This window comes from Delphinus delphis, chromosome 13, assembly GCF_949987515.2.
Source record: "Delphinus delphis chromosome 13, mDelDel1.2, whole genome shotgun sequence".
Classification (NCBI taxonomy): Eukaryota; Metazoa; Chordata; class Mammalia; order Artiodactyla; family Delphinidae; genus Delphinus; species Delphinus delphis.
This window is the reverse complement of record NC_082695.1, coordinates 68,864,336-68,879,061: the sequence shown is the minus strand read 5'-3', so window position 1 is coordinate 68,879,061 and position 14,726 is coordinate 68,864,336. Positions and strand designations below refer to the sequence as shown.

The window sequence follows — 14,726 nt, the reverse complement described above, 5'->3', positions numbered from 1 at the left end:
TTACATTCTGAGGTTAGTGCACAACCAGTGTAACCCAGTATTTTCCAGCTTTTACATGTGTGCCTCTCCGACTGACCAGAACACAACGTGATTAGTATTTTCAAGGCACAGAACATTTTAAAAGCTCAAAGAAAAGTACTTAGTCAATGGAGTATGGCCACATATTTTTAAAATATTTTCAAGTGTAAGAGTTAGACAGCATATCCACCCCAGAGACCATGTCTGCCATTGAGGACAACACCCTAAGTGAATACGGCCATTTTCTCCACAGAACAAGTTCTTTCCTGTGTTTTGCTGCCATACTTATAGGGCTGGTCTACACTTGCACATCATCTGTTTATTTATTCCCCACAGCTCTCTGCTCACCTGACTTTTGCCCTCACCAAATTAGAGAAGTGTCAGCTATAAAGGTCATAAATACTCTCATAATGTTTCAGCCTAATGAGTATGTGCGCTGTAAACCTTTCCATAGGATTTGTTAGTATTACATTTCCTCAGTTCTAAGATTCACAGCAATTTCCCTGAAATAAGAATGCTTCTTCCAAGTAGTTCTGTACAATTATAGTTTTTATTTTCCCCCCTAAAATTATACAACTAAATCAGTGGTACACTCCATAGGCAACGGCCTCTTAAATACTTGTTGAAGTGTTGAGGGGTTAAGTGAACTAATGTCTGTGAGTTCCTTTGAAATGCAAGAAAAATTAAGGTGGAGGGATAGAGAAATATGTGGCAAAGAAAATACAAAAAAAGTTAACTGTAGAATCTAGGTGGTGGATAGATGGGAGTTCACAGTTTTCCTGGGCATTTGATATTTTTATAATAAAATATAGAGGAAAAATAACTCTATGGCAACTTTGAATCAAAGAAGTATTGTATTTAAAACTGCATTTTCCTTGAGATACACTCCCTTCCTGGCTTCTGAAAAATTATTCTATCATTGTTTTCCTATCTCTAGGACCTTTCCTTCATTCCCTTATAAAATATAGATTTACCTTAAGGTACAGCTTTCAAATTTTTCTTTCCTTCAAATTCATTCCCTGGGAGTTGTCATCTGAGTCTATCTACTATATGCTAAAACTCTTACCTCTCAGAGAATGATTACCCAGCCTACTCCTCAATGTGACTTTCCTCTTGAATTCTTAGCCCTTTTCTGCTATACAGCAAAGTAATTCAGTCACCCATATGAACACGCTCTTTTATATTTTTTTCCATTATGGTTTATCACAGGATGTTGAAGATAGTTCCCTGTACTATACAGTAGGACCTTGTTGTTTATCCATCCTATATATAATAGTTTGCACCTGCTAACGCCAAACTCTGAACATACTTCACTCTTTCCTACTCTTCCACTCCTTTCAAGGAGGAACCTCTCAGCTCACTTCCTTCTGTTTGTTTCTAACCACGTTACCAAAGACAAAGAATTAAAACAACAGAGTCATCTTGGACCTCATCTTTTCCTTCATCAGCTGCTTATTCCTTGGGATGATAACTCTTACAACTGTTTGTTCCATCTATTCTCACTGCTGTCAGCCTACATCACACACTTTCTGTCTCCATCTTGGTTTACCATTTGATCCTCCCAAAGCACTGTTCTGTTTTTGCTCACTGTACCCTGCCCTTTTCCATGTTATTATCTCATAACTGCACTAGGAATCATCCTCTAGCAAGATAGCTTTACCTACAGACTCTGAAAATATCTTGTACTTGTCCAACTCTGGGCCTTTCCTTACTCTGGTCTTTCTTCCTAGTACACTTTTGCAATTGGGGAAAGAAAATAAATATTACAGTCACACAGAAACAAACTTATATCCTATCCTTGCCCTGTATTAACTGTGACCTTGGAGATGTTATTCAATTATTCTGTACTCTGGGTTCATCCCATATAAATTGACATGGTGTACTTTAGAGAAGTGGTGTGGGATTTAAGGACAAAGCATGTGCAAAATGGCATTCTCCTCAGTCATAAGTTTACAGCTAACATAAGAATTGGCAACTGATAAACATTTATCTGTTATAAAATGATTTCTATTTTACCCTGAGCTATCCAGAAATGCAATTTCCTGAGAACAGTCCATTCCCCAAATATACTAGTTAACTGAGATTTTATTCTTCTTTATTTGCAGTGGAACTAAATGTCAATGAAAAATTCTGACTAGTCCTTGTCATGCTGGGCCAAAAAGAAGTTCTCTTCAAGCCCATATATGGGAAAGTTTTTATGAGGAAAATATGTTTCTATGCAATGTTTCATAAATTATTCAATATTCAACATATTCTGCAGCAAGAAGTTTCTGAATATTTCATATCTATAAAACATCTGGAAGCTACTTCTGAACAATAGGTTGCAGGATATTTTGTACTGGGCTTAGAAATAAGCCCATATTATCTTCGGGTTTTTGACAACTACATAGGTAGTTTTTTTAGTCTTCCAATGAAAAATGAAACTTTTTCCAGTTGGATGTGCTGGGACAGTTCAAGTAGGAAAAAATGTAATCAGTACATATTTGTCAAGAAGACTGAAAAAGTGTGACAAAATAAAAACCGATGGAGGAGAGAAACCAAGATGGCAGAGAAGAAGGATGTGCTCTCACTCCCTCTTGTGAGAACACCAGAATCACAACTAGCTGCTGGACAATCATCAACAGGAAGACACTGGAACTCACAAAAAAAGATAACCCACATACAAAGACAAAGGAGAAGCCACAATGAGATGGTAGGAGGGGCACAATCACAGTAAAATCAAATCCCATAATTGCTGGGTGGGTGACTCACAGACTGGAGAACACTTATACCACAGAAGTCCACCCACTGGAGTGAAGGTTCTGAGCCCCCCATCAGGCTTCCCAACCTGGGGGTCCGGCAACAGGAGGACAAATTCCTAGAGAATCAGATTTGAAGCCTAGTGGGATTTGATTGCAGGGATTCGACAGGACTGGGGGAAACAGAGACTCCACTCTTGGATGGCACACACAAAGTAGTGCGCACATCGGGACCCAGGGGAAGGAGCTGTGACCCCCAGGGGAGACTGAACCAGACCAATGTGCTAGTGTTGGAGGGTCTCCTGCAGAGACAGAGGGTGGCTGTGGCTCACAGTGGGGACAAGGACACTGGTAGCAGAACTTCTGGGAAGTACTCCTTGGCCTGAGCCCTCCCAGAGTCTGTCATTAACCCCACCAAAGAGCCCACGTAGGCTCCAGTGTTGGGCTGCCTCAGGCCAAACAACCAACAGGGAGGGAACCCAGCCCCACCCATCGATCGTCAAACAGATTAACGTTTAACTGAGCTCTGCCCACCAGAGCAAGAGTAGGCTCTACCCACTACCAGTCCCTCCCATCAGGAAACTTGCACAAGCCTCTTAGATAGCCTCATCCACCAGAGGGCAGACAGCAGAAGCAAGAAGAACTATAATCCTGCATCCTGTAGAACAAAAACCACATTCACTGAAAGACAGACAAGATGAAAAGGCAGAGGGCTATGTACCAGATGAAGGAACAATATAAAACCCAAGAAAAACAACCAAATGAAATGGAGATAGGCAACCTTCCAGAAAAAGAATTCAGAATAATGATAGTGAAGATGATCCAGGACCTCGGAAAAACAATGGAGGCAAAGATCGAGAAGATGCAAGAAATGATTAACAATGACCTAGAAGAATTAAAGAACAAACACACGGAGATGAACAATACAATAACTGAAAGGAAAACTATACTAGAAGGAATCAATAGCAGAATAACTGAGGCAGAAGAATGGATAAGTGACCTGGAAGACAGAATGGTGGAATTCACTGCTGCGGAACAGAATAAAGAAAAAAGAATGAAAAGAAATGAAGGCAGCCTAAGAGACCTCTAGGACAACATTAAATGCAACAATATTCTCATTATAGTGGTCCCAGAAGGAGAAGAGAGAGAGAAAGGACCAGAGAAAATATTTGAAGAGATTATAGTCAAAAACTTCCCTAACATGGGAAAGGAAATAGCCACCTTAGTCCAGGAAGCACAGTGAGTCCCATACAGGATAAACCCAAGGAGAAACATGCCGAGAAGCATAGTATTCAAGTTGGCAAAAATTAAAGACAAAATCAAAAATTATTGAAAGCAGCAAGGGAAAAATGACAAATAACATACAAGGGAACTCCCATAAGGTTAACAGCTGATTTCTCAGCAGAAACTCTACAAGCCAGAAGGGAGTGGCATGATATACTTAAAGTGATGAAAGGAAAGAACCTACAACCAAGATTACTGTACCCGGCAAGGATCTCATTCAGATTCCATGGAGAAATCAAAAGGTTTACAGACAAGCAAAAGCTAAGAGAATTCAGCATCACCAAACCAGCTCTACAACAAATGCTAAAGGAACTTCTCTAAGTGGGAAACACAAGAGAAGAAAAGGACCTACAGAAACAAACCCAAAACAATTAAGAAAATGGCCATAGGAACATACCTATCAATAATTACCTTAAACATGAATGGATTAAATGCTTCAATGAAAAGACACAGGCTTGCTGAATGGATACAAAAACAAGACCCATATATATGCTGTCCACAGGAGACACACTTCAGACCAAGGGACACATACAGACTGAAAGTGAGGGGATGGAAAAAGGTATTCCATGCAAATGGAAATCAAAAGAAAGCTGGAGTAGCAATACTCATATCAGATAAAATAGACTTCAAAATAAAGAAGTCTATTACAAGAGACAAGGAAGGACACTACATAATGATCAAGGGATCAATCCAAGAAGAACATATAACAAATATAAATATATATGCACCCAACATAGGAGCACCTCAATACATAAGGCAACTGCTAACAGCTATAAAAGAGGAAATCGACAGTAACACAAAAATAGTGGGGGACATTAACACCTCACTTACACCAATGGACAGATCACCCAAAATGAAAATAAATAAGGAAACAGAAGCTTTAAATGACACAATAGACCAGATAGATTTAGTTGATATTTATATGACATTGCATCCAAAAACAGCAGATTACACTTTCTTCTCAAGTGTGCACAGAACATTCTCCAGGATAGATCATATCTTGGGTCACACATCAAGTCTCAGTAAATTTAAGAAAACTGAAATCATATCAAGCATCTTTTCTGACTATAACGCTATGAGATTAGAAATGAATTACATGAAAAAAAAAGTAAAAAACACAAACACATGGAGGCTAAACAATACGTCACTAAATAACCAAGAAATCACTGAAGAAATCAAAGAGGAAATCAAAAATACCTAGAGACAAATGACAATGAAAACATGACGATCCAAAACCTATGGGATGCAGTAAAAGCAGTTCTAAGAGGGAAGTTTATAGCTATACAAGCCTACCTCAAGAAACAAGAAAAATCTCAAATAAACAATCTAACCTTACACCTAAAGAAACTAGAGAAAGAAGAACAAACAAAACCCAAAGTTAGCAGAAGGAAAGAAATCATAAAGATCAGAGCAGAAATAAATGAAATAGAAACAAAGAAAACAATAGCAAAGATCAATAAAACTAAAAGCTTGTTCTTTGAGAAGATAAACAAAATTGATAAACCATTAGTCAGACTAATCAAGAAAAAGAGGGAGAGGACTCACATCAATAAAATTAGAAATGAAAAAGGAGAAGTTACAACAGACACGGCAGAAATACAAAGCATCCTAAGAGACTACTATAAGCAACTCTATGCCAATAAAATGGACCTGGAAGAAATGGACAAATTCTTAGAAAGGGACAACCTTCCAAGAGTGAACCAGGAAAAAATAGAAAATATGAACAGACCAATCACAAGTAATGAAATTGAAACTGTGATTCAGAATCTGCCAACAAACAAAAGTCCAGGACCAAATGGCTTCACAAGTGAATTCTATTAAACATTTAGAGAAGAGCTAACACCCATCCTTCTCAAACTCTTGCAAAAAAATTCAGAGGGAGGAAAACTCCCAAACTCATGCTATGAGGCCACCATCACCGTGATATGAAAAGCAGATAAAGATACTACAAAAAAAGAAAATTACAGACCAATATCACTGATGAATATAGATGCAAAAATCCTCAACAAAATACTAGCAAACAGAATCCAACAACACATTAAAAGGATCATACACCATGATCAAGTGGGGTTTATTCCAGGAATGCAAGGATTCTTCAATATATGCAAATCAATCAATGTGATAAACCATATTAAGAAATTGAAGAATAAAAACCATACGATCATCTCAATAGATGCAGAAAAAGGTTTTGACAAAATTCAACACCCATTTATGATAAACACTCTCCAGAAAGTGGGCATAGAGGGAACCTACCTCAACGTAATAAAGGCCATATATGTGAAACCCACAGCAAACATCATTGTCAATGGTGAAAAACTGAAAGCCTTTCCTCGAAGATCAGGAACAAGACAAGGATGTCCACTCTCACCTCTATTATTCAACATAGTTTTGGAAGTCCTAGCCATGGCAATCAGAGAAGAAAAAGAAATACAAATTGGAAAAGAAGTAAAACTGTCAGTGTTTGCAGATGACATGATACTATACATAGAGAATCCTAAAAATGCCACCAGAAAACTACTAGAGCTAATCAATGAATTTGGTAAAGTTGCAGGATACAAAATTAATGCACAGAAATCTCTTGCATTCCTATACACTAATGATGAAAAAGCTGAAAAAGAAATTGAGGAAACATTCCCATTTACCATTGCAACAAAAAGAATAAAATACCTATGAATAAACCTACCTAGGGAGACAAAACAACTGCATGCAGAAAACTATAAGACACTGATGAAAGAAATTAAAGATGATGCCAACAGATGGAGAGATATACCATGTTCTTGGATTGGAAGAATCAATATTGTGAAAATGACTGTACTACCCAAAGCAATCTAAAAATTCAATGCAATCCCTATCAAATTACCAATGGCATTTTTTACTGAACTAGAAGAAAAAATCTTAAAATTTGTATGGAGACACAAGAGACCCCAAATAGCTAAAGTAGTCTGAGGGGAAAGAAACGGAGCTAGAGGAATCAGCCTCCTGACTTCAGACTATACTACAAGGCTACAGTAATCAAGACAATATAGTACTGGCACAAAAACAGAAACACAGATCAATGGAACAAGATAGAAAGCCCAGAGATAAACCCAAGCACCTATGGTCAACTAATCTATGACAAAGGAGGCAAGGATATACAATGGAGAAAAGACAGCCTCTTCAATAAGTAGTGCTGGGAAAAATGGACAGCTACATGTAAAAGAATGAAATTAAAACACTCCCTAACACCATATATAAAAATAAACTCAACATGGATTAGAGACCTAAACGTAATTCTGGATACTATAAAACCCTTAGAGGAAAACATAGGAAGAACACTCTTTGACATAAATCACAGCAAGATCTTTTCTGATCCACCTCCTAGAGTAATGGAAATAAAAACAAAAATAAACAAATGGGACCTAATGAAACTTCAAAGCTTTTGCACAGCAAAGGAAACCATAAACAAGGCAAAAAGACGACCCTCAGAATGGGAGAAAATATTTGCAAACGAATCGACGGACATAGGATTAATCTCCAAATTTTATAAACAGCTCATGCAGCTGAATATTAAAGAAACAAACAACCCAATCCAAAAATGGGCAGAAGACCTAAATAGACATTTCTGCAAAGAAGACATACAGATGGCCAAGAAGCACATGAAAATCTACTCAACATCGCTAATTATTAGAGAAATGCAAATCAAAACTACAATGAGGCATCATCTCACACCAGTTAGAATGGGCATCATTAGAAAATCTACAAACAAGAAATGCTAGAGAGGGTGTGGAGAAAAGGGAACCCTCTTGCCTTGTTGGTGGGAATGTAAATTGATACAGCCACTATAGAGAACAGTATGGAGGTTCGTTAAAAAAACTAGAAATAGAATTACCATATGATGCGGCAATCCCACTACTGGGCATATACCCAGAGAAAACCATAATTCAAAAAGACACATGCACCCTAATGTTCATTGCAGCACTATTTACAATAGCCAGGTCATGGAAGCAACCTAAATGCCTGTCGACAGACGAATGGATAAAAAGATGTGGTACATATATACAATAGAATATTACTCCGCCTTAACAAGGAACAAAATTGAGTGATTTGTTGAGACGTGGATGGGTCTAGAGACTGTCTTACAGAGTGAAGTAATTCAGAAAGAGAAAAACAAATATCGTATATTAACGCATGTATGTGGAACCTAGAAAAATGGTACAGATGAACCGGTTTGCAGGGCAGAAGTTGAGACACAGATGTAGAGAACAAACGTATGGCCACCAAGGGGGGAAAGCCGTGGGGGGGGGGGTGGGCATGGTGGTGTGATGAACTCGGAGATTGGGATTGACATGTATACACTGATGTGTATAAAATTGATGACTAATAAAAACCTGCTGTATAAAAAAATAAATAAAAATTAAAAAGAAAACCAATGGAAAAGTAAACAATATATAGAGAACACAGAAATAAAGTCTATGTTTTCTTTTCCTTTGTGAAAGTATAAGCTAGCATATTGTGTCAGGTATAAATATCATTGAAGAATACCAGAAAACCTCTGGATTGCAGTTTGTAAATTTACAGGTAAAGGGAGACGCCAAAATATAGGTTGAATGTTTATTATTTGTGATATTACTATTCACTAATCATTGCCACTTTACATATATGCATTATAATACAGTTGTTCAGAAAAGTAGGGTTTGGTTTCAGAAAGTCCTAGATTCAAACCCTTGTCCTGCCATTTAAATACAATGTGGCATTGAATGAATTATTTTATCCTTTCTGATTCCAAAATTTCTCATGTGTAAACTGGGAGAAATAATACATTACTGTCGGTGTTTTTGTCAAGATTAAATGAGACAGTAAAGTGATAGATAAGTGTTTACTATTGGTAATTATCATTAATGAAGTTTGCAAACATCATCGTCATGGTTAGATCAGTTCACTTTTTCCTGAGGATCTACTGGGACTCAGCACGTATTAAGCTGTACTGTTACATTAAAGAATATTGAAAATGAGAGTCTATCATGATATTACATGTTGGTGTAAGAAGATAAGTCATGTAAGTGTGAACTATTTAATTAGAGTCATACTACATACAGAACACATAGAGAAACTGTTTGAGCTTTATGAGCTTTTATGAGCTTTAACCCAGGAAAGAATTAGAGAAAGTACTGATCGTGTGGCATCTGGGAGACAAGGAAGTTGGAGGAAGAGAAGGTGGCGCCTTCGTGGTTGGATGGCCTCCCCCTGGCAGGTGGGGGCTCCAGGTCACCTTCCAGGAACCGGATCCTGCACCATCTGTCTAACCCACAAACTCAAGGAAAGAGATCAAGATGAGGCCTCTGAGCTGAAAACTCAAACATTCGAAACATCAAGAGACCCAGGAAAATTCCTTTCAATACACTTTTCTCCAAGGTATTTTCCAATGTTCTATCATTGTTCCTGTCTCTGGTCTGGGATTTCTCAAATTCAAGTACTCATGTACTGGTAAGTGCTTACGGAGCACCTGTTTCCATTTAAATTCAGGAGCTCTGACCCAGAAAACAAACAAAAAACAAAAAGAGACAGACACAGTAGGATGGAGGGAGACAGGGAGAGAGATTTTAATTTCTCCAATATTGATTGGAGAAACAGGTTCTTTTTCTTTAAAAACCTTCCTCTCTCCTACCCCTTCTTTACCACAACCGAACCTCCTCAGACACGTATTTACTCCTTAGAATTAGTTTATACCCAATAAATGATTTATGATGATATCTTTCAGGATATTATATAACTTAACTTCTTCACTCTTCAAATAAACATTCCATTACTTCCCATTAAAAATTATCTCTGTGATTTATACTACTGCTATTTAGAGGTTCGCCTACCCTCATGACCATGAGCAACGTTTTTAAAAATATGTTTTACAGATTTCAGATGTCAGTGTGACACTGGCTGAATCTGAAATTTACATCGAATGATGAGTCATTGTTTGGGGAAATGTGTACATAATCATTCAGTTTCTGCTGGAAGTGCTCTCCACTGCACACCAGAACACAGGTGCCAAGGATAGGTTATGATGACTCCCTTCAAGCGACAACACATCTCCATTTCCCGCAGGAGCTCATCTTCTGGAGAAAATTTATCCTAGAGAGTTGTAGACCTTCTCTACCAGTTTTCATTTAGGCAACAAAAATAAAAGTTTCTGAAGTGGGACCACTTTTAAGACATTTATAAATACTAATCTAACTGATTCCCTCCTCAAGCATTGAAAAATGTGCACAAAGGCCTTGGTGTTTCTACGAGAAAATGAATAGGTTAATTTTTTCACTGAGCAGGACAAGAGTGTTCCGCTCTTGGCCTTAGATTCTGGAAGGTTACCTCTGCAAAAGATATTTTGGAATTGGTCTTGCAAAACAAACAAACAAAACCAAGGCAAAAGAGAAAAAATTTTGGTGTTTATGTTCCATAGCAGAGCCTAAATGCAGGGTGAATGACAAAAAGGCAGCTTAAGTGGTCCTTAACTTATTTACAAATAATGAACCATTTGAAATTCTAATGAAAGCTATGAACCCACTAAATAGAAAACACACACACACACACACACACACACACACACACACAGACACATACAAATGTGAATTTAATTTCAAAAGAGTTCCTAAACCCACAAGTTCTTCCCTGAACTCCAGGTGAGGAACACATGATCTGTTTAAGAATCTCACTACTCAAAATGTGATCTACAGAAGGGCAAAATCAGCATCAGCTGGATATCTTCTAGGAAACGCAGAATCTTAGGCCCTCTTTTGGGTCCACTGAATCAGAACCCGCATTTTAGTAAGCTCTGCAGGTGATTCCTAGGCATCTAAGATTTAAGAAGCTCTGCTTACATAGTCATGTTAATGGAGAGTTTAGAATTAAAAATTTATATCTCAAATCACATTTGGAAATGAGCCATACTATAATATTCTTCATAGAACATATATACTATTTGTAAATGGATAAACAACAAGGTCCTACTGTATAGGATAAATATCCTGAGATAAACCATAATGGAAAAGAATATAACAAAGAATGTATATATATGTGTAACTGAATCACTTTGCTGTGCAGCAGAAATAAACACAACATTGTAAATCAACTATATCTCAATTAAAAAAAACTTAAAAAAGAACATATATTTATTTGTAAATGAGAAGATGAAGGTGTCAGTAATATTTTACATGTGTTTGATGAGACATATCCTTTTTCCCACTCTCAGCAGCTCACTTCTGGGTCCTCACTTCTTACTCTGCTTTGCCCTGCTCTTCCCTCTGCAGGCTAAGCTGGAACTGAGAGCTGGAACCTTGGAAATTCCAAAGGCTTAAGTCACCTTATATTGGTTCATCATGAGAAGCTATTCAGGAGATGCATCCTTTATAAGTGAGAGGAAGTCAAGCACCATACCACCAAATCTATACATCTACTGGACATAAATCCTTAGTGGCTTGAGGAACAGACATTCCTAACAATGGGTGGAGAGACAGATTAAGAAATTGGAGGGGGAATGCTATCTAAAGCAGTTTGGTTATTTAAAGGGGCTGGTGGGAAATAGCCTCCCGGCTGCTGGATGGATTTATGATTTAAGGGCAAGACCTGTTTAACTGAAAGAGGCTATGCTTCTCTCTAGACTTAAGAAATGATATTCAGACAGCTCTGAGCAGATGTTCTGAAATTCTCTGCTCAAGACCATTCTGTCTTCCAAGCAAGGGCCCATTTCATTGGCTGCCCCTTCTCTGGTGCACATACTCGTGGTGCAATACAGCCTTCAGGAGTTAGATCTTGTTTCACCAGCCATTGAACCATTAAAATGTACTTTTAAACCCCCTTCCACATGATGCCACTGTTTCTTATTATAGGGCACTGGAAACTTCACTGGGCCCAATTTATAAGGCAATGTGGTCTCCAGATTATATCAAATCAGAAGCTCCTGGATTCAGGGCTAACATCTTTAACTAGCATCATTCATGTTTACATGCTTTGACTCCCTTAGGAAAATGAAACTCTTTCCAGGCTAGATTTTATTCTCCCCATTTATAGTTGTGGAAAATGGAAGCACAGAGGTTAAATGACTTACTCAAGGCCAACCTACCCAATGAATAGGGGAGCTGAGTCCTAGTGGAGTTTTATTATTTTCCTCCTGTAAGTCCTCTTTCAGTCACACTTTGCTCCTGCCAAAGAGAACAGGAAGACTGGCCAAATTCTCATTACATGGTGCCTTCCTGCCTTTAGTCCTGCACCATGGCAGGCATCAGCTCAGACCTGTGTGCCCAAAACATTCTGTTTCTATTAACTAACTGTGGTACCACTCCAGGGAGGAGCCAAGAAGAAAACGAATAACTATAATTTTAAATGCAGCACCTATCAAACCTAAAGATTAAACCAATAATCTCAGACTTTAAAGGTACACTAGGTAAACACATTACTGTAGTCTGAAATACGCTGTTTCTATAAAAAATCATGACTCAGGTGACCACAGGAGTAGAAAGATACAAACAACTGGGTAAGAGGATGGAAAATGTGAAAGAAGAATATTTAAGAAGGGCAATTTGGAGTAGATGTGAAAAGAGCAGTTGCTATAAATACCATCAAATCAAATGGGCAAAACAGTGATGGTTGTTTTGCACCAAATTAAAAAACAATTTGTTGGAATCCCTTTTACCACAAAAGATAAAGGCATTCTCCTCTGAGAGCTTTGATATTATGGTAAATAAAGAGATTCTGGCAATAAGAACACCAACCCTCTGCAAGCCTAAGATGAAAGTCTACTCTAGGAAGATGTTTAACATGGTACTTGAATTTCCCATTAAGTCCCTGCCAATAAGATAAAAGTTATAAACATTCAGAAGAAGTAGGATCTTTAAGTGGTTTTTACGCATTCTCTTAGATACTGCAGGTCATATCTTCAGAAATAGTTCACTGATGGTTAAATTCTCGCTTTTAATCACAGAGATTGTTTCAGTGTGTTAGATCTTTCACAACGCATTTTCAACAAATCCATTAACAAAGAGGTTTATGTGAACACCTTTTGTCTGTTTCAAAATTTCCCCCGTTCCCAAAGAAAGCAACTGGAATCTGACACACATTGATGAACCATAAGGAGGTCTGTCAAATGCTTAGAAGACTTAAGATGCACAGTGTGCAGCTCAGAATCTGTACTCAAAGGAAAACCTTTCTCTTACTTATACTCTTTCACAAAGCAAAGAAGAAATACAGAGAGAACATCCACCCTTATTTATGCAGTAATTAATATTGCTAGAATTTCACATTTTATTCCTCTTTGAAGAGGAAAGTTTATCTAATTCCACAGATTAGAATTAGTAGGATTCAGGGGAGCAGAATTCCATAACTGGCATAATGGAGGGAGTAGTCCTCAGGACTCTATTTGCACTGGGCCTCACTCCCTCTTTTTAGGAATAAAGGGGATGCTATTCTCCTCCAATGTACTATGATCCTCAAGATATTTCACAAGTAACAACATCTATATAGAAGTAATGAACCATGTGACCTAGCAGGTTCATAGGATATGTGAAAGGAATAATCGCTGCCTTGCAAAAAACCTATTCCTCACCCTTTCACTCATCATTCTCTGTCACCCACAAGGCCACCACTCCCCAGTGTAATTCAAGGACATTCTTCTTAGATTATATGTTTCAAATTATATCGTCTACTAGGTAACAAGGTTCTGAAAATAGGTTTGTTTTCATTTTCTCTATGATTATCTAGATAGCAATGCAATACTTTAACCCTAGAGTGTCTAATTGTTTAAATTTGATAATTAGCCTCAATTTTTACTTATGATCTAGCAATTCTTGGTACAATATTTTCTCGTTTTTTTTTTTTTTTTTTTTTTTTTTGCGGTACGCGGGCCTCTCACTGTTGTGGCCTCTCCCGTTGCGGAGCACAGGCTCCGGACGCGCAGGCTCAGCGGCCATGGCTCACAGGCCCAGCCGCTCCGCGGCATGTGGGATCTTCCCGGACCGGGGCACGAACCTGTGTCCACTGCGCCACCAGGCAAGCCCTCTCTTGTTTTTTTAATTGCATAAAAATCTGATCAAAAGGACTCAAATTTTGACTCAATGGTGCTCATTCACCCCCTCTTCCCAATAGCTTTTTGCAATTCTAAAAAGTATCAGCCATTCCTTTCTCACTCTTGTTGACCTTCACATGTTCTAAGCCACAATCTGAGTCATATTCTCATGTGTGTTAACTTTTATCTTTGTTTTACACTTGCTTCTGCTCATCTGAATTTTATTATTGGACTCCAAAGCCCTGGCCATCCATGGTGCTGAAAGCAACAGATGTCAGTTCCCTGGCTCCTTGCCCTCCTGTAGAGGGATCTGGCAGGTTGGACAGGTGAGTTTGATAGGAGTTATTCCAGAGCTCCTGTCTAGTTCCTATCTTGCTATAACTCCTTTCCTCTGTCTAGCCTACATAAAGGAAGAAAACATTTACTCAGACACTAAGCTAAATAACTCAACCTCCCTGCTAGAAAACAATTCTTTCTGAGTGATATTTAATAACTAGAATCATCCTAGAGGCCTGCTTGTAGGGGAGAAGTCAATCTGAGAATAACTACTCGCAGCACAAAAAGCCAACTAAAATCCTTTATTTTTCTTCAGCATTCTATTTCTCTGAATTCTTTCAACTAGGCCATTAGCTCAACTGTTGACCTTGGGCAAGCTGCTTAAC

At 38.1% G+C, this 14,726-nt stretch overlaps 1 protein-coding gene across 1 annotated transcript in view; it reads right to left on the bottom strand.

The window, feature by feature from the left end:
* Positions 1–14,726, bottom strand: part of DCC (DCC netrin 1 receptor) — a 766,342-nt gene that overhangs the window by 33,469 nt on the left and 718,147 nt on the right. The window lies entirely within an intron of this gene.